The 27,889-nt window shown below is 41.0% G+C and overlaps 1 protein-coding gene across 1 annotated transcript in view; it reads left to right on the forward strand.

Moving 5' to 3' along the window:
* The window catches only part of LOC124606140 (diuretic hormone receptor-like), a 185,472-nt gene that overhangs the window by 107,851 nt on the left and 49,732 nt on the right, over window positions 1–27,889 (forward strand). The gene's annotated exons all lie outside the window — the stretch shown is intronic.

Consider the following 27,889-nt stretch of genomic DNA (forward strand, 5'->3'; position numbering starts at 1 on the left):
GCAATATCAAAATGCAATCTTGAAGTCAAGCCCAACATATTCCTTAAACTGTTTGAGCATTTTACCTAGTGATTGACGTGGGGATGAGAAAAACCGATATCGGTATTTGTTCTAAATAACCGGTATTTTTTCGGTAGTTGATTGTTTTCGGATATTTTCTTTAATTATAAAAATCAAAATATCTGTTACCCAAAGCAACAGTGCTAAAATTTTTCATATTTAAATAAAACTTTTTTAAAAACAAATAATTTTTATTCGTGGGATATGGATTGGTTTGAAGTATAAATGGGAAAAGAGTGCAGTGCTTTTTTAATGACGGTGCTGGCAGATCCTAGGACTGAACACATGACATAAGAAATGGTGCAGCATTGCTGAGACAATGACGTCTCTGTTGCCTTATGTCGTAGCTTACGGTGACCTGTACGTGCAGTGTGCAAGACTTGCTCCCATCTAGTCTACACAGTAGTCTCTCGTTGTCCTCGCTGACATCCATTGTATTGCAGAATGGCATCTACCCTAATCTGGAAATACTTTTGCGAAGTGACGTAGCAATGAAGTACGGTGCTTCTTGTAATTTGAAAGATTATAGATTTGTCTAGCGTTTATACGAAACAATATAAGAGGAAAGAAATTATGGTAACAGTAATAAACTGAAAACTTAAGAAAGCGCAAAAGAAACTGGCATAGGCATGAGCAGTGAAATACAGAAATATGTAAACGGGCAGAATACGGCGCTGCGGTCAGCAGTGCCCATACAAGACAACAAGTGTCTGGCGCAGTTATCAGATCGGTTACTGCTGCTGCAATGTCAGGCTACTAATATTTTAGTTAACTTTTTATAGTCGGCGCATGAGCGATGGGTCACAGCACGTGCGAGGTAGCGATGAAGTGGTACTATCCCGTATGACCATTTCATAAGTGTACCGAGAATGTCACTAATACGGTAAAACAGCAAATCTGCGACATCGCTGTAGCCGGAAAAATATCCTGCAAGAATGGGACCAACGACGACTGAATAGAATCGTTCAACGTGACAGAAGTTCATCCCTTCCGCAAATTGCTACAGATTTTAATGCTGAGCCATAAACAAGTGTCAGCGTGCGGACCATGCAACGAAAAAAATCATAGATAAGAGCTTTCGGAGCCGAAGGCCCACTCGTGTACCCTTGATAACTGCACAATACAAAACTTTACTCTTGAAAGACATCTTGTTTACGCCAGTGACTGTTAAACTTTTTATTTCCACTGTTGCAATTTCGACCTTAGGCCATTATCAAGTGCAGATGTTTTGGCTTTAAGCCATGTCTACTTTCTACAAGCTGACACATTTATACGTCGTTGTCATTTGCTGTTATATACAGTACATCTGGCACTTGCTTCAGAGCAAGACGTTGTTGAATGTGGGGCTCCGCAGCAGGTAATCGCTACCTACTCCCATATTGGCTGAACGATTCCGCCAATTAAGACTGCAGTGGACACAGGACCATTGAGGCTGGACCGTCGATCAATGTAAACTTATTCCCTGGAAAGATAAATCAGGTTTCTTCTTACACCAAGCAAACGGTCTGGTTTGAACACGCTGTCATCCAGGTGCATGGCAGCTCGAAACATGCACCGCACCAAGTACGTAGGCCAGTAGTTGCAGTATTATGGTTCAAATGGCACGAAGCACTATTGGACTCAACATCTGAGGCCATCAGACCCCTAGACGTAGAATTACTTAAACATAACTAACCTAAGGACATCACACGCAACCATGCCCGAGGCAGGATTCAAACCTGCGACCGTAGCAGCAGCGCGGTTCCGGACTGAAGCGCCTAGAACCGCTCGGCCTGAGCGGCCGGCGTAATATTATGCTGTAGGACTATTCAGCTGGGTCCTCATGAGCCTGAGATAATAATCACATGCAAAATGACTGTTATGGACTATGTGAATGTTATTGCAGACCACCTACACCCTTTCATGCTTGACGTCTAACCCGACGGCTATAGCATCTTCCAGCAGGATAACTGTCCGTGTCACAAGGCCAGAATCGCGCTACAGTGGTTCGAGGTGCATGTTGTGAACTCGTGATAAGTTTCGGCCACTAAATTTGCCTGATCTGAAACCGAGGAAATAAGCAATCAGGTGACAGCCAGCGTACGGAAATTTCGTAATCTGTGCGTAGACATATGATGCCACATACCTCTGAAAATCTACTAAGGATTCGTCGAACCCATGTGACGCAAAATTTACACTGTATTGCGTTCCAACACACCATTAAACAGGTGGTCTTAATCTTTTGCTTCGTCAGTATGTATTTGCACGTAAAAATTTTGCTTCTCGAGTTTCTCGAATATATCTAACAGGTAGCATAATTTCCACAGCCAATTTTTGCTGTGGAAGAAACTGACATATTCTTAGTTAATCTGACAAAAATAATATTTCCATGTTTTTCCTATAAGAACCAGTTCAGAGCTTATTTCCTTGAAAACCATTGCACTTTTGAATCTACTAATTTTGTTTTGAAATTCTATTTCATTTCATCAAATAAGTTTGCGAAAAGAAGAATGCTAAGTACGTGTCATCTAAGCTGGTAACTTTAACTACAGTTTGTAATACAGCATCAGACCTGAAGATTCTCTGGTTGCTAAGGATTTAAGACGAACCATCCAATGAACAAAAGTAGGACCACTGGTTGCAGATTAACTTTAATAACGTGAAACCCTGTTCTTTTACTGTCATTGCCACAGCGCCGTTGGTTTGTGCTCCAACACATTTATTCAGTAGAAAGCTCATTATTCGAAAGCTTCATAGGTTTTGAAAAGTCTCACCGTCAATGACAATATACAATAATGGCCGACAAAATAGTAAATCTTCGTTCGCAGTATCGGAATGACGATAACTGACACATATCACAAGAGGCGTGAAATTTTATGTATCAGTCGATTCATTCTAAATTGCCCACACCTATTTTTTATGTTACTTGATTCCAATAGCCGTTCAAAAACTTTTACATGCTTATTGGAATAGAAACCCTGATGTTTTGTAAGTAAACATCTTTTTAAGTTTTAGGAGGAGGAGGATATTAGTGTTTAACGTCCCGTCGACAACGAGGTCATTAGAGACGGAGCGCAAGCTCGGGTGAGGGAAGGATGGGGAAGGAAATCGGCCGTGCCCTTTCAAAGGAACCATCCCGGCATTTGCCTGAAGCGATTTAGGGAAATCACGGAAAACCTAAATCAGGATGGCCGGAGACGGGATTGAACCGTCGTCCTCCCGAATGCGAGTCCAGTGTGCTAACCACTGCGCCACCTCGCTCGGTTTAAGTTTTAGGTTTCATGCCTTCACTAGCTAAGCTTTCACTACAAGTGAAGACATTGAGTAGTTACTGAAATAATTGTAAATCTATTAAGGGCCTATTTTCTAGAGTTCAGCCTAGTTGTTTTTATTTTTGTACACGACATTTTGACCTCAGGTACTGAGAGCAATATGTGTACTTCTTGCCGTGACTCAAACCAGCGTTTGAAGTATTGCTAGCGTCGCCAATCTATTTGCAGTGGAGTTCGACATCCGGCAACTGCTGCGGCCTTTGTTGCTCGTATGTTTCTCGGAACCCGCAGTGTTAATGCGTGAAACGTAACGTTCTTTCAGGGATTTCCAGCTGTGATAGATGAGAGGGCTGACGAGATATTAATAAATTTAATTCCGGATCCCAAGCTTTGCGTTACTTGAAATGTCCGTCCAGGTTTACTATGTTACCAACAGCTTTATTTTTATTGCCTTCTTAATTATCTTGTCCAAGGTATGTAACATTTCTACCACAGTTCTGATGTCGTCACATTACGATTCATGATTATAATCTAGGCAGCGCTCGAAGACAGTTGGTTTGCTTCGCTGCTTTAGTCGGATGTGTCATTGATGTTCCTTGCATCTCTCCTCAACTGCCCTAAAGTCTGCCCCACATGCGACATCCCATTTTCGCATGGAAAACAGTGCGCAGCCGCCTTTCGGAGACCTTGTTATTCTTTGAAATGACAAATAATACTCTTTATCATTGTCAACAGGAGCTAAATACATTGAATGCCATGTTTTCGTAGGAGCCTGCAGATCTTTCTGGATACGCGACCAAATAACGAAATAAGAAGAAAAAGGAAAAAAAAAACACTCTGGGCTTTTTTTCTTTGTTTCTCAGTCTCAGCCTTTTCCTCAGTCGTTGATTTTACTAGTCTTTCCTTCGGAACACAATTCGTAAGTCTTAAAATTCTTCAGCGATAATTTCTTTGTCAAACAATGATCGAGACCTGTAAAGCAAAGCCTCTAGCATGGAATTTCTTGGTGACCCGTCATCATCCAGTCTTCTTGATAACGACTCAAAACACTGGAATAATACAATAGAATAGGTTATACTAGCCGCTTTCGTTAACAGATACTCTGAATGTTTTTCTAAAGACATGTAGTCTTGCATTTCCTTTCCCTGCTGCTACTGATATCACGCGTTCCAACTTACAACTTATAGACATTCATCCGATGTGAAGATGATCCAGATGCTTGTCACTAATCTTGTAATCGAATACTCTTAAGTTATTTCCCTCTGCTGTGGGGAATTATCGACATTTATAGTTAGCTGGCATTCAGTTCATAAAGTGCAAACGATATCAAAGTGATTCTGCACTGTCTTATTGAAACCAACCAGCGACGATTCCTTCCGTTAGATAGAAGCACAATGCCTTAACAGTGTGAGAATATTTGATCCATGACTTTCAAATGCGTGGACTTAAGGAATTTTCATCCACCAGTCTGTGAACCTGCCCGTCTGATCTAGTCACCAGCAACGACCTGCATTCCTTTCCAGTTACACAACACTATGCCTACTGTAAGACTCGTAACATCTATGAGCGACGAAAGGGGTGAATTCCTCAGTATATTCCTTATAAAATTTCCTGTGTATCTAGTTGGAGCCAAATACCTTATTCACATAGAGTAATTGGCGTTTTTCTTCACTAGTACGAGTACTTGTACCTGTATCTGATAATTGTGATTTTGTAAGAGGTTCAGTCGCTCATCGCGTAGCAGAAACCTCATATACAAATGTATCATCAAAAGTAGAATTTCATATGTAACCTTTCTGTTCATTGCGTTGAGTTTCAAGAGAAATATTGTGGTTTCGATCGGTTAACCGTATTTATAAGATCTATATAAGGTTAATTGCCTACAGCTGTAAGATAACTGAGGTAAAGTATCTTTAGCCTTCGGCTGTACATGAGAAACTTTATTTCTCAACCGGTTTTTCTCATTACAAGTGTCATCACTGGAGGAATAGTTGTACAGTGAAAAATTGATGTTAACGTCGTTTCGATTTTTCAATGTGTAGCTGAAGTGATGATGCTTGTAATAAGTGAAACCGATTGAGGAATGAAGGTGCACGTGTACAGACGAAGACTCAGAATGCCTTACTTCAAACAATCACATTTATTTATTTGTTTGAAGGGTATATTTACCGTGAATTTCTGAAAGATCTTTCGATAGAAAAAGTCTGTGGAACTTGTTCTGAGGATGACGCACAGCCCTGTACAGGCAGTACAGGCTCTCTAACAGTTTCCTTTTTTCATTGCACTTCTTTTCCTTAAATATTTTTTCCTGAAGGCTTCACCCAGCGATTGTGTAAGCATTGTTCCGATATCCGTAGCTGGTGCGCATATAATACATGTTTCAATTACGACGGTTTACAAGTCCCTCATTTCTGCCCTTCTACCGGAATTCAGTGCTGTTGGCCTTGGAGGACAGTGATTTATTATTCACTAAATCTGCTTATAATTTCAGCAACAAGTTATCTTCCCATCATCACCGGTCAGATTCAGGTCACAAGAGGATGCAGTAGTTCATTCACTGTATGAGGTGCTCTCGACGTGTTTGTGAGGAAACTACTCTTTTGATGTTGATGTGACCGATGACTGCCGAAACCGCTAATTTTTTGATGAACGTTGGAGTGGTCATGCCGGAGAATAAATAATTTTTACGGTTCCGTGTCTCAATCGGTGAAAACAGAATCCTCATAGGATCACTTTGTTGTCCGTCAGTCTCTCTGGCCTACTGTTAGAAACCATTTATTCTCTGGATATTATGTAGGTATCACGTTGAAATTTATTCCACATACTAAGGTCTACGCCTCCTTGGTGGTGTAAAAAGCTAAAGCTCCTAAGACAATGCATTCAGAAGATACAGCGGTTTATTTCACATATATTTAAAGTCGCCAAATCACTCACCAAAATCTGCAGCGTACTTCCGGTTGACCGGGGACCATGAAATTTGGCAAGAAGCAAAAATTCACAGCACAAGTAAGACAAAAAATCGGAGAACTGTTAATATCTAGCCATACAACACAAAAAATATTTTTTTTCGTTTATTATCCGACTGCCTGCAACTCCGTCTGTTAAGACACCTTTTTTCTCATGAACCGGTAGACGTACCAATTTCTTATTTATGTCACATACGATGGGTTATGGTATGTTGGGGCGTTGTAAAAAATTCAATCTTCTGTGTCAATGCACTCGAAGGATACAGTTATTTGCTGGCTGGGATGGCCGATCGGTTCTAGGCGCTACAGTCTGGAACCGCGCGATCGTTACTGTCGCAGGTTCGAATCCTGCCTCGGCCATGGGTGTGTGTGATATCCTTAGGTTAGTTAGGTTTAAGTAGTTCTAAGTTCTAGGGGACTGATGACCTCAGAAGTTAAGTCCCATAGTGCTCAGAGCCGTTTGAACCATTTGACACAGCCATTTATGTCACATATTTTGACCCCTTGCGAGTACCGATCTCGATAACAGGCAAAAAACGTCCAAGTTCCCGATTTCCGGAATGGATGAACTACCTGTAAACAGAATTAAGTTTGTGTGGAACCCTCGGTGCGTGAGACCTACTCGCAAGTCTGTGATGTCTGTAGAGACGTTCTGGTGTTGCGAGGTCAAACTCCCTCCCCGTTTCTATCCTTAGAGACTTTTTAGCTCGGGGGTCACTGATACGCTATCGTTTGCATAGCCACCGACCTCGTGAAAGCGCGCAAGCACTCCGGCACTCCGCGGTGATCTTGAAGGTGTCCTGTGGGAAAAAGAATGTTATGCGTGCAGTTTCCGAAAGGAAGATCCGCTCCTCAGTACCAGTATAGTTTTAGACCTCGTGCTTCTCTAAAAAAGTAGAAGATCGCTAAAGATTGGTGGCGTCAGAACACACAAACTTATGGGTAGAAATTAAATTAATATCTTATATGATAGTGATAGAATTTTGAACGGATGTTGGAAATGAAGAGTGGAGGGCTATATATAGAAACAAACATTAAATATGCTTTCAAGGGGACCGCGACTGTTCGACGTCACTAATATCGGTCGAATTTATTGTATATATAGGGCTTCTTGGTCATAAATAAATGCAACAGTGGTGCGAGCTCCAGGGGGCCAAGTGTTTAGGAAAAAATGCATTTCAGCGGCGATTGGCAAGGCATGAGTCATGTATGCTACCATAGCTTTCTGGTAGCGATTAGCGCAGCGGGAAGAATGCAGAACGATAATCAGAGGAGCGTGGAATCGAATCACTAAACAAAAACTTTTTTAATTCTTATATTTTAGATTTTTACGTTACTTACACTACAGGCAAATAATGCCCAGTACCCTGTATTCATTAATATTTCCATAAAAGGTATGAAAAGAGAAACCATATAAAAGTTTGTAATTACAAATAAAAATTAGGTACTTTTATTATCTTACTGAGGCGATATCGGACAACCAGGCCTTGCAGTAATGTTTTGGGCGTCTTCAACCGCCGGATTTTTACAATTGCATTGTTGATTTAAGTTTATACAGAATAACAAACTTGGTTTAAATTCATAAAATATTCTCTATCATTACACAGTTTGACAGCATGAAACTTACCCTTTGTATGTAAAAAAATGACAGTGATGGAAAATCTCTTACGTTACTTGATTTTCAAACAGCAGAGCAAAAGTGAACGTACTCAGACAGTTTTCTCTTTACTTATTCTGATCATCACTAAACTGGCACACAATATTTTAGCGCATTACAGACTTTTTGATATTTAGTTTCGATGTTAAGTAACTCAGCAGTTAAATCTTCGCGTGTTTATTCAAGTGTTGTGTCTAATTTTTGAAGCTGTTGCTGTGTTTGTCTCTGATTTTTTTCCATTGTGTCTATCTTTTGAAGCTTTGTCCGATTTGTTTCTGATTTTGTTCAAGTGTTGTGTCTAACTTTTGAAGCCTTTGTCCTATTTGTTGCATTAATTCTAATAACAATCCACTAGTGTCTAAAGCCTGTTCATCAGTGCTATTCGGCAGTGCACTTGAACAGGCAACATTTGCCTTTTGAAAAGGAGAAAATGTGTCTAGACTTGATTGAGAAACGGGTAATGATGCAAAACCAGATGCTACAGTATTAGCAACATTTTCTCCTGTCATTTCGGACTCCTGAGGCGAGCTTTTGCCTACCGATCGATCGATAATACTACCCTGTTCACTATCTGTTTCACTGTTTACACCATTAGTTATCGCCTGGTCCATTTCCCTATGAACAATTACCAAATTACTACTTTGAATGTCTGTTAATTCATAACACGGTGATGCTGATAAGCTACGCTCGTCGTTACTAACATTTCTCAATTTACTTTGCGGCCTAGTGTTACGTTTTGCACACGCCCTAATTGTCACGTATTTCACACAATAGCAGAGGAAAGCACAATCTGAAGAGCAAAATAAGAAAACACATTAAAATAACGCTGAAAATAATATGAAATTAATTGCAAGCGCGGCTGCGAAATACTTGGTGCAAATCTACATGCATACCACAAACGTCTTACTGTACAACAATGATAAACTACAGCTACAAAGGAGTTTCTCTCTACAATTACGCGCTAGCAATAAACAAAAACTACACCAATTACTGAAATTACAAGAAAAAAATCAGGATACTCCAGCGAGGTATCGTCGGCTAAGGTTCGACATATGAAACTTCCCATTTGCATGTAAAAAAGTGATAGTGCTGGAAAAACTCTTACGTTATTTGATTTTCAAACAGCTGAGCAAAACTGAACGTACTCAGACAGTTCTCTCTTTAGTTATTCTGATCATCACTAAACTGACACGATATTTTAGCGCAACGCAGTCTGACTTTCAGTAATCCCTCCAAAAGAATGGCCCTGACTATGAATAACCTATACCCTTCATGAATCACTTACCTCACAAAAATATTCGTTACTCGAACTGCTGCAATACAGCGAACGCCAACACTGCCAGCTAAATAAAAGCTTCTAACTAATGAAGGCACTAACTACTGATACGCATAGTTGATAGAGAACAAACAATGTATTTACCTTAATAGTGTTCAAAAGCCATAATATATGTATCAGTACATGACATCCATGGTCACAAATTTCCTTTTTCTGACGGACACACGTCCAGATAATCCGCTCATAGTAACCTATCAAAACTCTGGCATCTCTCTCTCCATTATCCACCACTGCTGGCGGCTCACCTCGAACTGCCCAAGGCTACGCGCTGTTCACATCCAACTGCCCAACACTACATAAGTGAATATTCCAACAATGAGTCCAACCAGCCACAGACTGCACACAGCACAGTCAGCGATTTTCATACAGAGCTCTGCGTGGCGTTACCAACATAAAAACCTAAACAGCCTACTTACAAGCAAAACATGCATAACGCATTATCTCTCCAAATATCGGCGAGGATAGTTGGAGATGGACAATGGGAAGTGTTTCGATGCATTCTCGCCGGAAAATGATTTCTTTTAATCTCTCGATGAGATAACAGTAGCTTTGAAGATTTTGGGTAAAATTATTTATCTGGGGATGATAATTCACGTGTGTTGGAACGTGACATAAACGGTGAAAGTGGCCGATCGCAAAATTAATAAAGAATACTACAGCCCACTATAGACCATGTTTACCTTTACACAATTTTTAGAGCCTGTGGTCCACGCAAATCAAAATTATGATAAAATCCGATATCGCGGTGTTACTGAGCATTATTTCGATTTCTTTGCTGTGTAAGTAACGCAAAAAGTGAAATCAAACAAGGAAAAGAAAGTTTTCAGCTAGGAACTCGACCTCACGACCTTCAGATTACCGTTCTGTACTCTTTCCACTGCTCCAACTACTGCGTGGAGTCTACACTAACACAACTGGCTCATGCCTCTCCCGACCCGCGCCGAAAAATGTATTTATAAACGCTAGATAGCCTGGGGCGCCACTTCCGTTCCTTTCACTTCTGGCCAAGCCCTACACGTGCCAAAAATCTGAATGAAGTCGACGATGACAAGTGCGTGCAGTGTCCTTGTTAGGTGTTGCATATTTATTGTTAAACGGGTATTATTTGTAATCTGGCCTCCACCCTTGTCCTATTCTTTTGTCTCTTTTGTATATCACCTGAACAGTTATGTGGCCTTATAAACTGCGGATGTGTGGTAGAGATTTCTCCCCGCTAAATGTTTATACACTAGATATGAAGGGCACAAAAGTATTCTGAAACTTAGCGACTACTGTTGCTATACTGTTATTTCATTTTGCAGCTTTGCACCTCTAATAAATTTTGATTTAAACTCATTATGACAGCCCGTTACCATTTTGTATACTGTAGATGAATATTGTTTACAGTTACAAATAAACTGAAACCAAACAATGGAACAAAGGCATATTTTTCCCTGGCTGCAATTTCTAAGGAATCTAGTTCTCATTAAAGTATCGGTAAACTTTAAATTCTAGCTAACATAGGCATAAATTGATGCGTGTGTGAATATGTGGCGGGGGGGGGGGGGGGGGGGGGGAAGGGAGGAGTAGAGGGACCAGGTATTCGGCCAGAGACTAACATGAGGAAAGTGATGTTGACAGACACAAACGCAATTTTGGAAATTTGTGGTAAGTTCCTATGGGACCAAACTGCTGAGTCCATCGGTCCCTAGGCTTACAAACTACTTAATCTAACTTAAACTGACGCTAAGGACAACGCACACATCCATACCCGAGGGACAACTCGAACCTCCGACGGGGAGAGCAGCGCAAACCGTGGCAACAAACGCAATTAGAAGGACATTCTGAACATGAAGAATTCTAGGATTTAATAAAAAATCGGTCTCTAATTCGACGTGTTGTTGTGGTTTTAATGTACGTTTGTATTACACAATATGCGATTAAGTTATTTTACAATCAAATCTTCTTTTCTTACTCTGTTTAGGTAGAAAACAGTTCGTGATCGTTCACCCTGGTGCTGACGCATAGACCGGTGAGACAAACAGGCGAACAGGCCGTTCCTGTGGTCGACGAAGGTGAAGTTCATGAAGCGAACGGCTAGCCAGAAGCAATGCTCAGAGTCGTCGTAGGCGTGCACAAACAGTCCACGGGGCTATACAAATCGAGAAACGTAAACACAGACAAGGTATATCAATCTGCTGCAAATAGCTCTTATCGAAGACTTCAGAGAATTGTGAGGATATGAGCGGCAAGTTCGGGCTTGCGTTACTTAATAGCACTGGCCGAACGCACGTGACATGTCCGCGGCCGCACTTTGAGTCGACACACGGGATGTGCGGGCATTCTGAATCATTTTCGGATACTAAAGAAGTACCAGCGTTACATTCGTTTGGCTGATGTTATGATCTGAGCCCATGGAAAGTTAATGTTTCGTACATGTGGATTTCTGTCTTTGCAAAAACATGAAAGCAGGCTCTTTGCCTTCGCTTCTACTCTCCTGGAGTATCACTTCACATATTTGAAGTAACCATTCCTGCTTACTGGAGGTTAACACGACATCAAAGACGGAGCATCTCCCTTTCATAATTCTGAAATACCTACGGTGCAGATCTTGACCTGGCATCTTTAAGTTTGGCAAACATAGGGGCAGATAACAGATCATTGTGCATCATTTAATCTCGAAACTCCCGTACTCATTACATCAAAACTTATACAATCTCTTATGCTAGAGAAAGTACTACAAAAGCTAAGAGGTTATCTTCCAACGAGGACGGTAGTATTCACTTTTTTAAACTGCGTCTACAGAGCAGCCGGGACTGCTTAGAACATTATGTTATGTCACCCGGGCCCTGAATTCCCACGGACAGAACTTGGAAGGTAACAGCGAATTAGTTCAAGTTTTTTTCAGTCCTTCGGGAGAGCTCAGATAGTGAAAGTAGTAGCGTCCTGTCGAAACAATCTTTCTTCATTCAGTTACGTCTTTCGTTAAATAACCTGATTATTATAAATTAGGAGGAAGAATATGTACTACATCCTAATGAGCGAAGTCAGTCTGTTTAAAAAGATGAAACGGTAACACCATGTGAACCTAATGCCAATAAGCATATGTAAGGAGTGATCGCAGTAGTACTGAACTTTGTATGAAACTTCCTGGCAGATTACAACTGTGTGCCGGACCGAGACTCGAGCTCTGGCCCGAGTTCCAGTCTCGGTCCGGCACACAGTTGTAATCTGAAAGGAAATTTCATATCAGCGCACACTCCGCTGCGGGGAGAAAATTTCATTCTGTACTTATGTATGTTCCCATAAACTTTCTGTGAAATATACAGGGTGATTCAAAAAGAATACCACAACTTTAAAAATGTGTATTTAATGAAAGAAACATAATATAACCTTCTGTTATACATCATTACAAAGAGTATTTAAAAAGGTTTGTTTTCACTCAAAAACAAGTTCAGAGATGTTCAATATGGCCCCCTCCAGACACTCGAGCAATATCAACCCGATACTCCAACTCGTTCCACACTCTCTGTAGCATATCAGGCGTAACAGTTTGGATAGCTGCTGTTATTTCTCGTTTCAAATCATCAATGGTGGCTGGGAGAGGTGGCCGAAACACCATATCCTTAACATACCCCCATAAGAAAAAATCGCGGGGGGTAAGATCAGGGCTTCTTGGAGGCCGTCCAGAACTTTTCCCTTTGCACAAACACCCATTCTCTGTAAACTGTTTATACCAACGTTTAATACACCACCTATCAGGAGGTTTAACACCATACTTCGTTCGAAATGCACGCTGAACAACTGTCGTCGATTCACTTCTGCCGTACTCAATAACACAAAAAGCTTTCTGTTGAGCGGTCGCCATCTTAGCATCAACTGACGCTGACGCCTAGTCAACAGCGCCTCAAGCGAACAAATGTACAACTAAATGAAACTTTATAGCTCCCTTAATTCGCCGACAGATAGTGCTTAGCTCTGCCTTTTGTCGTTGCAGAGTTTTAAATTCCTAAAGTTGTGGTATTCTTTTTGAATCACCCTGTATAACAAATTCTGAGCGCTAACTCCTTTCGAATACAGTAAATTTCTTCTAGAGGAAAGAGCTACTCTTAAAAAAACCAGCGTGAATTTGGAATTCACCACTAGTTCGGAAGTCGGCTCGCCCTTTCGTCGCGCGATGTCCTATAAATAACGAATGAAAAGCAATGTGCAAATTCCGTGCTCTTAGATTTCTTGAAAGCTGTTGACTCAGTGCCAAACATCAGATTTTTAACGGAAGTCCGAGCAAACGGTATGGGTTCTCCGTTAAGTGAGTGACTCGAAGGCTGTTCGAGAAATGGAAAGCAGTATGTTTTCCAGGACATCTAGCGTTCATCAGAGAGAAGGCTATCGTCAGAGATGTCCCAGGAAAATGTGTTGTCTGTTGTCGTCCACACACATAAACGACCTAACGGATAAGAAGATGAGCAACCAGCAATTGTTTGCTGATGATGCAGTAGGGTAGAGGAAAGTGACGTCTTTGAGTGACTGCAGAAGGACTGAATTTCTAATTGAGGTGATGAGTGGGAGCTCGTTCTAAATGTGGAAAACTGTAAGTTAATGCTCATGAGTAGGAAAATCGATCATGTAATTTTCTATTACAGTATTAGTGGTAAGCCGGGTGACACTGTTACGTCAATAATTATCTAGACATAACGTTGCAAAACGACAAGAAACAGAACGAGCGCCTACTGTTGGCTTTAGGGGAGGCCAATGGTGGACTTTAGCAAATTGGGAGAATTCTATGAAAATGAAGATCAACAAGTATAAAGGAGACCACGTGGACAACACTTGCGCTACTTATTATTGACTACCGGTCCAGCGTTTAGGATCTTCGCTGGCCGCGTTAAACGAAGACATTGAAGCAATTGAGATGCGTACAGATCTTTTACGGATAGGTTCTATTAACACGTGTTCCTGAAATTGATGAACTCTAATGGAAAGTTTTTCACGGAAGACGAGGGTGTTTTCACGAAATATAATTTTAAAATGTAGAGAAATTTCGTTTCCAACAGACGTGAGAATGATTCTGCTCCCTACAACGCAGATGTAACTTAATGACAAACGAAGACAAGATAGAAGGAATCGTGATTAGTTCGGAAGTATACAGTCACTTTTCCGTGCCTCCATTTGCTTATGGAACAGCAAAGGGAATCACTTGAAGTAGATCAAGGTACCCATCCATCGTTCGTTAGGTGGTGGCTTTAGGAGTATAAATGTAGATGTAGTTACGTTTAAGAGAGCGATAAGCCTAGAATTTACACAGAAAGAAACCTAAAGAATGGATCTTAGAACACTGAACAGGACTGGCATCGAATCAAGATGTTCTCATTCTCTAACGTTTCAGTTACTTCACTGATTCTAATAACTACGAAGTGTACCGAGGTTGCGCTCATAGAGCTTCCTTATCGCAAGGTACCTGTCATAGGTTATCTCGAACTTAATTGCAGTCCAAAGCCATATTGCAGCTGAATGGACCTAGTGCATATACAACCTTCCCCTCCACCTAACCCAACCCCCTTATGACTCTACTACCACTATGCATCCCTCGCGCTGCGTCAAGCGTTCGGTGTGAATGGCGATGGAACTGGAAGAAAGAGACAGGGCTAATGCTGATGAAGAACAGTGTAAGCGAATATTAAGACAGTCTTATTCCCTCATTTCACAATGTAAGTAGGAGTATTGTGAAATATAAAAAGAAACCTCGGACAGATACTCTACACCGTATCATTTCAAGCGTTTGACGCCAAAATTCCTTTCACCACAGCATTCTAACTGGCTGTCTCGCTGAGAAGAGACTGATAGTCACTTACAGATAGGAAACTAGAATTTTGAGCTTGAATCTCTCGTTTACACAAAATACCCTAGGAGAGAAATCGCGTTTTTAAAATTAAAAGCTTATATATTTTGGCCTTAGACCACTCGAACGGTATCATTACGGGTTTTTGACCCGCTACCAAGTCATCGTGAGATGACCAGTTTTCTAAGGAAAGGAATAGAAAAATTAAGAAATTAAATTACAAATTATACTGACTTGTATACAAAACCATGCATACTTGAATACGTTAACCTAGTTAATCGCAAGTATAAGACAAGACATTCTCGGATAAAACTGACTGTGTGAGAAAGCCTTCTCAAAATTAAAGCTAGTCAAAAATTACTGAATTACTTCTGAATGTACGCTATACATCGAGAATGGGACAACTATAAAATCAAGCCTCTGTTGAACGACGTAGCATTATGATGTAAATATTGTTTCAGTCCAAACAGATGCATCTGAAAATCTAATTCCTTACTTAATGTGATTCTACGTACGTAAATTGCAGTAATTCCTCTGATGCTCACTTAGTAATAGTTCTGAAGCCCTAATGTTACCATCTGAGCAACCTCAGTTTGAAATATATAGTTCACAAAAACATTACACAGAAACTGTCACGAAAGGAGAATCGAGTGAAGCGGGGTTCGACCACAGCAACACGTAGATCCATCCACTTCATGTCGGTGTGCAGCAAAACGTTGTCGTAATAACATAAGTCTTTCAGCCACCAGCTGTCTCTGTTTTCAACGTACAGTGATCCTCAAACGAAAACGAGATGGCCTGGCGCGGTGCGTCCACCCTGCTACTGAGAGCGCTGCTGACGGCGGAACGCCGACGTCGTGCCGTCTGCAGGCCGACAGGCGACAATTTTTTCCAGTCTCCCTCCCTCCTCGGAAACAAATCGGCTGGACTAGGCCCCCTGACACTCGTGACGCTTTCCGCTTGGCCGGCTGGAATTAATCAGATCGCGCGCCGTCCGCGCCGGAAACGTGCCGCCCTTATAAAGGCGATACGCGGGGCTGCAGCCACTTTGCGTTCCGACCGGTGGTAGTCGCTGTATTTCACGTTGAAGCCAATGTTGTGCTTGTGTATTATGTCGTTCTGCAGTACCATTCCACTCTTGTTTCCTATAACATGTTTGAAAAGTTACATCAGGGAGAAATATTTCTCCCCTCTCTCTCTTTCTGTCTGTCTCCTGTACCAATGACGGTGTTACCATTACCTTGACCAATAACACTGAAGATAGCCTATTTCCAGTCATAACTGACATCTGTAGCCCACATACGGGTCAAAAATAAAGAACAGAATTCAGCTGTTCTTTACAAACTACGAGGACTATTCCGAAAGTAAGGTCCGATCTGGCGCGAAATGGAAAAAACTCTGAATATCCGATGAAGTTTTGCACAGTTTTCTTTGGCAGTATTTCCAGTATGCCCGTCGATGGCATCAAGTCGCTCCTTTCATTTCTGAGCGCACAGTGAGCACGTAGAGATGCCTAAAAAATTGAGTCTCCCGCCAAGTATGGGTACCCGTTAGAGGTTTCGCTTCAACCTATGCAGCAGACGTAACATAACTGTCATGTGTTTGCTTCATCATGGCAGTTCTAGGCCGCACACTGCAGGGGCAGTGAAGACGTCGCTGCAGCGTTTTTTTTGTTTTTTGTTTTGTAGGGATGTCTTTGATTGCCCACCGTGCAGCCCTGACTTGGAACCCTCTGATGTTCAGCTCTTCTCACATGAATCGCTGGCTATGAGTACAAGACTTTGGCACAGACAACGAGCTGCAGACGAGCACAGAGAAGTGGCGCAAAGCACAGGTGGCTGCCTTCTATGACGACGGTACTGGAATGTTGCTACAACTCTGCGACAACTGTCTAAGCCGGAGAGACAACTGTGTGGAGAAGTAGCTGGAAGATGTAGCTAACTGTTCCACATTAATCATTTTTTCTTTTTACACTGGTTTCTACTCGTATAACATGACCGATCGAACATAGCCGAATAGCCGTCGTATAAAACGTTTAAAGACATTGCTCCTGTCACTGGAAAGAAGAAGATTAAACGTTTTGACACATCTGCGCTGTTGTTTGCTTTGTAGCAATGTGGCGACCACACCATAAAAGAAATCATTTTATGTGTTGGAATTTGCTCGAACTCAATCCAGTGTTTAATGAGCTTTCCGCTGTCGATTCAGCAAGAAGCCAAGCTCTGCACAAGCAGATTTCTGATCGACATGCAAAGTTCTTGAAATGGTTGCATATGTGAAGAGAAGAGGACTGGTCGGCCACCCATGTCCGATGAAGAAGTCCAGCGTATCAGAGATGCGTTCACACAGAGCCCTCGGAAGTCCACTAGACGGGCAGGCAGGGGACTTCAGCCTCCGAAATCGGCGGTGTGGCCTGTTATGAAACGAAGCCTGCTTATGAAGCCTTACAAGTTGCAGTTACTGCAGCAATTGCGGCCCGGCGACCGTATTATAAGGCATGAACGTTGCATTTCAATTCCTCCGGGGTATGGCAAAGGACACTTTCACTGAATGACTCATCTTTACGGTCGAATCGACGATTCTTCTATCGACTAAAGTAAATGGCCGTAATGTAGAAATTTGAAGGTCACAAAGTCCTGGCGTCGTCGCCGAACATAGACTCATTGTCACCGAATATGTCTTGTGCCGTTTCTGTTCACAGTGTTTATGGATATCCCGATTTTATGGAGAAAACTGTGATGGGAATGTGATATCTGGACTTGTTGCCAAATTGGTAGTTTCCACAACGTTACGAAGGTTCCAATGTTTCCATTTTTATGTAAGTCGTAGCTCCGACTCAGTTTTACTATGAAGTGCGGCGTTATTTCAAGGACTGATGATCATAGCTGTTAAGTCCCATAGCGCTCAGAGCCGAGCCGTTATTTCAAAAACAATGTTAACTATACTATCCCACAGCTTTATACTGGAAAGGGGACAACAATATCTTGATCATCGCTTTCGGCCTCTCAGGTCACCAGACCACACAGCCTTGCGATTTTTTTCTGTGGGGGTTCATAAAACACACAGTTTTTGTCCTACCAATGACAACTATTCTTCAAGAGCCGAGGAACTGAATTACTGAACCTGTCGATTCAACAGACAGGGACCTATTGATTCACGTGTGGTATGAAATGGACCAAATCTTCGATATTTCTCAAGCAACGCATGTAACTCATATTGAGTGTATGGTATACATATCTACGAAAATAATCTTCCTCTGTCTAGTGATATGCGCAATGTGTTTCTATCTTTCATAGTTTCTATGTAATGTACAATCGAAATCCTCTCTTTTTGAATAATCCTGTACATTGCGAGATAAATCAGCAACTTAACTGGTATTAAAAAACTATTTTAATACATCGTTTATTGTTCAGTTCCAGTTGCACATCTTTTTTACTTCGTGACTGGTATCGATGTGACTGTATCATCATCATCATATCTGTGTAGTTACGACAGCAACCTGTCGTGTATGTATCAGGACAACACATCTGAATACTCTATTCTGCAATCATTCGTTACACGGAACCTGCACTACAGCGATAAAATCGAACACGACCTGAGTACTGGAAACACAATAGGGCTGTAGCTGGCCATGAATGGTTTTGTCCATACATCTGCAGCATCCATATTTTCATCACCTAAGAATTAATGATCTCGTGCGCCCAGTTACGATGATTTGGGCCAGACAAGTTGCGTAACTCTCTGGTTTGAGTGCACTCCAGTACCACATACAGGGGACTCGACAACTGTCATTACATCATAACCGCAACAGAAAGTCTCGCTTGTCTAACGTCCTAGCTGAGGGTATCCATAAAGCAAAAACAGCAGCCTCTGGAACAAGATATCCTCGCATAATTCAGTGCCCTATGGCATACAAGAAAAAACTATTTCGTCAACGTCGTATGTGTTAACATATGGCTAGCTTTATCTGTGCCAAGGAGTAAAGCAAATATCTACATCTTCTTCCAACTACACTTCTTTCAATTTTCGTTTCTCAGTCATTTACGCCACTTCTTTTTCGATTCTCTTCATTTCGTTTGTTTTTATCACGTACCTCTTTTTCTCTTTTTCCACCCTTCTTCATGTCCATTGCTGCCAATGAACTCTGCTTAAATCTACGTGACTGTGACCGACATGTATTACTCTATTATTGTGATTGACTAACGCAAACTTCGTTCTTTTTCTTTTCTGCTGTAGCAGCTACTTATCTTCCCCGATTTACATTATAGTTATTTCTGTTGCATGCTGCCTGAAATGAAGAACTTGTACAACATCTGTGCAGTTACGTGTATATGATTTGGAACATGAGGAATACCTGTTAGGATGTAAGGGACTGATGACGCTGATCTTCCAAGGGTAAACAAAGAAATAAAATATGTCGATCGACATTAGGTGCAGAATTCATACCTGTTTGAACTCATTAAGATTTAATGGCGTACTCACAAAGAGATGCAGAAATAATCTTACGGTGTATGTACATGGTGTTTCAAAGTCTTTACGATAAACCTCTAAGGAAGACAGATATCGTCGTGAGGAACAATTTTTGTTGGTGGTACAATGTTTGCTGACACTTCCCGGCGACGTTACTTGTCCTTTTATATTGGTCATGTCTCTGAAACGTGGCAGGGAGTAAGTTCATGTGTATTGCCTATAATCGACTCATCTGCACCGTCTGAAAGTGGGTAGCCCTACAAAAATTCTCATTGGTTTCTAAAATATCGTTCTCAACTTAGAGACACTAATTAATAGGTCTTTTTGTTGAAAATCGATCGTTTTAGTGGTGTAGGTAAGATGTAGCAGACACTGCTAGCTCGGTGAAATCTCGTTGCCGCAGTGCAGGCGTATGCTAAAGGGCGCCTAGCTTCGCCAGGAACTTACTGGCTCTCAGAAAAGTTGTTCCGCATGAAGTGATCTATCACCACCAGACGTTTGATGCAAACACTTTGAAACTCCAAGAACATAATCTGAAATGAGCTAATACTGATTTCAGTAAATTTCTTATGGGTGTGTGACCTCAGTGTCAGTGAGTAAAACTTCCGCTTTTCGACCGCTATTGTATGTGGCCTTCCCCAGTGTGGTCTTTTGCAATAGTGACCGAAATCTCACACATTGACAATGCGGTCACTGACCCGGAAGAATTTTATTGACTGTGGCAAAGGCCCGGAAGCCTTTTATATTTACTAGTAATACTGATTTATTCAAGTTACGCTTAAGTAAATCAGTCGTAACCTATGTGACGACAAAAATTTGTAACCCTGTGTTCAACTTAAAACTGCAAAGACTTAAGGAAACGTTCTCTTTTTATTTGCTTTACGGAGTATAAACCACGAATAATTCTGTAATTATTGTTCACGATTGTCAATCCTTATGGATTTTTATAATTCCTACCTCTCACATTTTTTTTAAAAGTTCTCACAATTCCTAGTAATTAATATGGGTTTCTGAACTGGCAATTTTCCGTACCAAAACCCCAGTCAGAAAACATCTCGCTTGGGCTCTGTGGAGCGCAAAAGTTTGAGATAGGCGACACCCAAGCTCTGAATTTTCGAACTTGAGTATCGACTAGGAAAACATTCAGTTTACTGTTCTACTCTAAATACGAGGGGCATTGAATAAGTAATGCAACTTATTTCTTTCAGAAAGCGGGTGCGATTTATTCAGAATTCCCCACTCTTTTGGCTACAAAACAATATTATTTAACATAATGTCCGTTCAATGCGACAGCCTTGAACCACCAGACTGTATGCCCGCAATGCACCAGTTTAGTTGTCCACGTCGGAGCCAATGTGTGGATGCATCAATAATGATCCATGTGCTGCCTGCTGCGGTATGCCCCTTCATTGGGGCAAATTGATGGAAGTCGGAAGCAGCGAGATCCGGGCTGTAAGATGGATAAGGAAGAACAGTCGAATTAAGTTTTGCGAGCTTCTCTCAGATGTGCAGGACTTTGTGAGGACTTACGTTGTCATGGAGAAGCAAAAGATCGTTTGCATTTTTGTGGTGACCAACACGCTCAAGTCGATTCTTCAATTTCCTGAGGGTTGCACAATATACTTCCAAACTGATCATGAGGTAGAACATCAAACAGAATAACCCGTTCAGAGTCCCAGAAAACCGCCGCCATGACTTTAGTGGCTGAGGATGCGATTCTGAACTTTTTGTTCTGAGGGGAAGTGGTGTGGCGCCACTCCATTGACTGCTGTTTGGTTCCCGGTTCGAAGTGATGAGCCCACGTTCCATTGCCCGTGACGAAGCTCCATAAAAATTTTTCACGATCAGTCTTGTAACGCACAAGAAATTCCACACAGATGGTCCTTTGTTTCTCTTTACGGTCTTCTGTAAGACGACGAGAAACCTAGCTGGGATACACCATTGACTACCCCAGCCGGTAGACCAGTGCTTCAGCACTACCAACAGAGACGTCCACTTGAGCAGCAAGATGTCTGATCGTGAGCACCTCGAATGAGTATATCCGCAGTTCCAACATCGCAGGAGTCACAGCAGTGTGCGGCCGGTTGGCTCGCGGGTGATCCCAAATGTTTGTACGACCTGGTTGCGCTGATGACATACGCCTCGCTCAACGACTCACCGTGCTTTAGTTCACTGCCAGGTCTCCGTGAAGATTCTGCAAGCGCCTATTATTAAATACGATGCTCTGTTTTTTCGCCAAAGGAATCTCAATTACAGCTGTTGACTTCTAACGCACTTCGGTTGCAGACGCAAATTTGAAGGCTAGTTACAGCACCGTCACCCATCGGAACTTCATGAAACTATAGAGGCTGAAGCGGGAATATTACACGATGTCCCACAACAAAATCCGAAATTAGCCAAGAGAAACAAATGTACCATTACTTATTGAACGTCCCTCATATCATGCTTTCTATAGGGTGGGTGTTTACCCTGGTGACTGCCTACTAGAAATGGAATGTGCTGGAAGGACCTTCTTGTGTATAACACTAGGCATCTTTCTTTCAGTCATCAATTTCCTGACAGTTTTGATGCATCCACCACGAATTCCTCTCCTATGCGACCTTTTCATCTCAGAGTAGCAATTACGACCTGCGTCCCCAATTACTTGCTCGACGTATTCCTCTACAGTTCTTGCCCTCTACAACTCCCTCTAGTACAATTGAGGTTATTGCGCGATGTCTTAACAGATGTCCAGTCATCCTGTGCCTTCTTCTTTTCAGTATTTTCGATATCTTATTTTCCTCGCCTATTCCGCAGAAAATCTGCTCATTCCTTACATAATAACTCCACCTGATTGTCAACATTCGTCTGCAACACTACATCTCGCATGCGTCCATTTTATTCTGTTCTGGTTTTCCAACAGTCCATGTTTCACTACCATACAATACTGTGTTCCAAACGTATATTCCCAAAAATGCCTTGCTGAAATTAAGGCCTATATTTGATACTAGTAGATTTCTCTCGGCCAGGAATGCCCTTTTGTCCAGTGACAGTTTCCTTTTTATGTTCTTGTTCTGTCCGTCATGGATTAGCACGCTGCCTATGTAGCAGAGTCCATGACGACATCTGCTTCGTGGTCTTCAATTCTGATGTTATTTTTCTCAGATCTGATCTATTATAAATGGTTCTGAAAGCCTGCGACTGTGAAAACAGTAGCTATGCTTACAAATAACTCATCTGCTACCAGTCACGATTTTCTTGATTTTATTTTTCGCACGACGCGTTTCGGGAAATGATTCCCATTTCCAAGTGGGTTTTTTGTGTTTGTTATGTCATTCCTATGAGATGTTGTCGATGTGTGAGATTCTGCTACGATTTGTTGACTTTGCTGCAATATATAAGAAAACACGCGATTTTTAGTTGGTTGTTGATTTTGTTATGAAGTTAGTGGCGAAATTTAGAAGAATTTGTTTCCTCATGGTCCATTTGTGCAGATCTCACACACACTAAACATCACACATAACTTGTACACTTTTAAATACCAAAAACATTTTCATAAACAAAACAGTGACACAGATTTTCTTACAAGTAGTCGACAGAGAATGACATTATAGGCCTTCCACAGAGTATGATATGTTTTTGTACAGAGGTTATTTACCTTAACATTTTGGAACATAATTTACTTACGTCAATTTTATTATTGTGCTTATTTCTATGTGTTACTATTTTTATTTAAATATGCTGTCGAAAGATCTGAAGAAACTCACTGATTCACTTTCAAGTTTTTCATTTCATATTTTATCTTCATATTTTCTGTAATGCGAATATATCTCCAGTTCTTCTAGCAAATCCATTTTTTGTCCTTTATTTAGTCGGTGGAGATATTTTTTTGCTCTTTTTTTCCAAATGGGTGTCCTGTATTATGTACATGTGTTGCTATGGCTGATGTAGTGTGTCTGTTGTGTGTATAGACTTGTATGTGCTCTGTGTAACTGGTGTTGAAATTTCGGCCTATTTGTCCCAGCTTGAACATGGAGCATTCCTGGCATGTGACCTTGTATATTCCAGAGTCTGAGTATGGATCATGCTTACACTTTATATTGTGTATTAGTTTTTGTTGTAGTTTATTAGATGCAGAAAATCCAATTTTTACTGTGTGATTTTTGAAAATATCTGCAATCTTCTGTGATTCATTGCCAATGTATGGGATACCAGACATACATTTATTTTTCTCTTTTTCTTCTGTGGTGCATTTTGTAACTGACTCTTTCTTCACTTTGCCTAAGATTGTGTCAACCATGGAACCATTGTAACCATTGGAAACTTCAATCTTTTTATCTGTGTTTATTTTTTGTTGCATGTTTTCTTGGTTCAATGGTATTTCAGCCATAGCAACACATGTACATAATACAGAACACCCATCTGAAAAAATAGAGCAAAATGTCAAAGTACTCAACCAACTAAATAAAGGACATAAAATGCGTTTGCTAGAAGAACTGGAGGTATATTCGCATTAAAGAAAATATGAAGATAAAATATGAAATGAAAAATTTGAAAGTGAATCAGTGAGTTTCTTCAGATCTTTCGAGAGCATATTTAAATAAAAATAGTAACACATAGAAATAAGCACAATAATAAAATTGACGTAAGTAAATTATGTTCCTAGTTGTTAAGGTAAATAACCTCTGTACAAAAACATATCATAATCTGTGAAAGGCCTATAATGTCATTCTCTGTTGACTACTTGTAAGAACATCTGTGTCACTGTTTTGCTTATGAAAATGTTTTCGGTATATAAAAGTGTACAAGTTATGTGTGATGTTTAGTGTGTGAGAGACTCTGCACAAATGGACCATGAGGAAACTGTAAGTACAAACTCTTCTAAATTTCACCGCTAACTTCACAAAAAAATCGACAACCAACTAAAAATCGCGTGTTTTCTTACATATTGCAGTAAAGTCAACAAATTGAAGCAGAAACTCACACATCGATAACATCATATAGCAATAACATACAAAGACACATAACGCACCTGAAAATGGGAATCATTTCCCGAAATGCGTCGTGCGAAAAATAAAATAAAGAAAATCGTGGCTGGTAGCAGGTGAGTTATTTATAAACAAACCTATTGTTATTTTTCTTGCTGTTCTCGTTTATGCTACTTCTGATCACTTTAGTCCTTCTTCAGTTTACTCAAACCATATTCTATACTCATTAGACTCATCTTTCCGCTGAACAGATTCTGTAACTGTTTTCCACTTAGGACAACATAGTCATTAACGAAATTTGTGTATTACTGACACCGTTTTACCATGAATTTTAGTCCCACTCTTGAACTTTTCCCTTATTTCCATCATTACCTCTTAGACTTATAGATTGGATAGTAGGGGTGAAACTGCATTCCTGTATCTCACCGTTTTTAATCCGAGAACGTCGTTCTTATTGTTCCAGGCTTACTGTTCCGTGTCGGTTCTTGTACATATTATATATTACACGTCCTTCCGTACCGCTTACCCCTATTTTTCTTAGAATTACGAACATCTTGCATCATTTGATGTCATTCTGCGCTTTTACACGTCGACCAATCCTATTAACCTGTCTTGGTTTTTCTTCAACCTTGCTTCCAGTACCAACCGTAATCTTAGAACAGTCTCTCTCGTTCCTTTACGTTTCCTAAGGCCAAACTGATAGCCATCGAACCGAAAACCTTTTGATAATTATTTGGTGACTGGCCTCTGTCTCTCTGGAGAAGGGTTGTGCTAACGCTACTGGTTCTGCATCTAAGTGGCCAGTAATGGAAAGTATCTACCGGTTGACGATGATCTTAAATTCCAGAGCAGAATATTTTTCAAGTGGTTCGTTTTCTTAAAGTAATGCGGTAACGTAGCAGTTTTATTGGTATCCTGCTGCTAAACATCTGGTAGATGTATGGGACTGTTGTACGAGTAGTTACTTTATGATCTGATGCGATCATATCACACATCGGCTATGACTGCATTTACAGAATAGTAATAACTTTTGAATGTGTGTTATCTGAGACAGTAACACAGTACATGTCACACACAATAAATTTTCGTTGCGGGACTGTTAACAGCTAGCTCCAATACGAACAGATTATGGAACTGAAAATCCAGTTCTTCGTCAGAATCTCATTAATGCAGTAGCTCAAAATTTTTTTTCAATTTGAATTACATTTTTGTGTTTTTCGATAGTGTTTCGGTCGGTCACATCCCTTGGACAAGATACTGTCTCTATAAAAGATTAGATGGCGTACATTTCGAGGGACGGGTGCACTCTGGGTGTCGCAACTTGCAGGCGTCGGGAGAATGAGATTATTCTGCATTCGCTCAGGGGGCTACTGAATAGTGGGAACATGAAAGGATACAAGGGTGTGCAGCACACCCTTTTCGGGCAGCATTCAGCATCCACGCTTTCAAGCCGCACTGATGGCCGTCTGCGATAAGCCCTTTCGTTGCTGTCGGACTGTGTAAGTAAGGTTACACTTCCTCCACAATTCCGTGTACCATATGGTTTCTGTAATGCTGTACATAATCAGAAACATTTTACGATGTTGTGTTACTTTAGAGTATTGTTAAATACCTTGCGGACATTTGGAATGATAATTTCTCAAATGAGATCTAGTCATTGAAGTGACATGTTGGTTGTTGTCTTCTTATATTTGCATATTGGCATATACTAGATTGGTGCGTAAGTTTGTAGGGTCTTTGATTTGTATGTTGATATTCCGGTTACTGTGGGTTCACTTATCAATTGTCATTTTCTATTTGTAGTTCATTATTGCTATTTGAGTTTACATATTGTCGTGTTTTCGTTTGGACATTGTGAGTGGATATGTAGAGCCTAGAAAATTTAGTGCCAAGTGTATCAATCTGACGTTTCCTACATTTTCTGCTGTTTATGTTCAATGGAGACGTGACCGCAGCGAAGGCAGCCAGAAACATTTGCGCCGTGTATGGGGATAATGCCAATGGACAAAGTACGGCAAGAAAATGGTGTTCTCGTTTTAATTAGGATCGTTTTGATGCTAGTGACACTCTCCGATCATGAATACCTTCTTTAATGAAAATCGTTTAAGCGCATTAATCTACAATGATCGAACTCAGTGTACTCGAGAACTGGCAAACGTGATGAAGTGTAGTCACTCCACAATCGTACAACATTTCCATGCAATGGGGAAGGTTCAAAAATAGGATGTGTGTGTACCGCATGCTCTAAGCCGAAACGACAAAAATCAGCGGGTGTCCATATGCGCATCCCTGCTTGTTCGTCGTCAATTGGCTTGTGAACAACCACAACACAGTCCAGTATCGCTATTGAGGACGAGAAATAGTGTCTTTATGCTAACATAAGGAAAAGAGAAATGGTTGAGCCAAAACAATGCACTAACTCCCAGTACAAATATCTGCGCGCATCCACAAAAGGTAACGTTATGCATCTGGTGGAGTAGCAACGGTGTCGTGTGCTACGGATTGCTTTCCCCAGGTGTAACTATTACTGCTGACTTTTATTGTCAACAACTGAGACGTCTTGAAGACGCAGTCCCAGAAGAACAACAAGGAAGACAGCACACAGTCATGCAAATCCACGATAATGCCCAACCCCGTTCTGCTAGACTGACATGAAGCACTATACGAGAGTTGGGTTGGGAAGTCATCCGCACCCAGCTAATTCTTCTGATTTTGTGCACTCAGAATTTAATCTGTGAGGCCCTCTATCGAAAAACTTTCAAGCGACTTCCTTTTCTGATGTAAAGATGAAAATTCACTCCAAAATGGCTCGAAGAGTTCTTCGTCTCAATATCACGTGATTTCTTGAGTTGCGGTATCGAAAAATTGCCCCAGCGTTGGCAGACTGTTGGACGTAGAGGGGGAGAATATGTTATGGATGACTAAAGTCTCTGTCATGTGGAAGCATTGTGTTTATTTACGGACTTATGCACCAACTCAGTAAATTAATTTTTTTCTGTCACCGTATGCTATACCTGATCATTGTGATTCTCTTTTCCTCAGTTAGCGACTGCAGTTACCATTTTGTAGCAGCGGTCATCACATGACGCTCAGTACAGTTTACAAAAAAAGTAACTACGATTAGTACATCTAAAATAATTTGGTAATATTTTAATGCTTGGGGCATAAGGTTAGATACTACTCTCCGCACATTAATCTCCATGGGGCTGTGGAGTAGGCCTTCCTCAGACGCTCGGCTAATTTTCTCAGCCTAATATCCTTTCTGTTTAGAAACAGCAGACAGAATAAGAGATAAATTGAGGGTATGCTCCTCGTGCTAACGTCGTAAGACTTCCATTACTTTGGTGTCCCGAATACCAATTCG

The sequence above is a fragment of the Schistocerca americana genome, chromosome 3 (assembly GCF_021461395.2).
Source record: "Schistocerca americana isolate TAMUIC-IGC-003095 chromosome 3, iqSchAmer2.1, whole genome shotgun sequence".
In the NCBI taxonomy this organism is placed as follows: domain Eukaryota; kingdom Metazoa; phylum Arthropoda; class Insecta; order Orthoptera; family Acrididae; genus Schistocerca; species Schistocerca americana.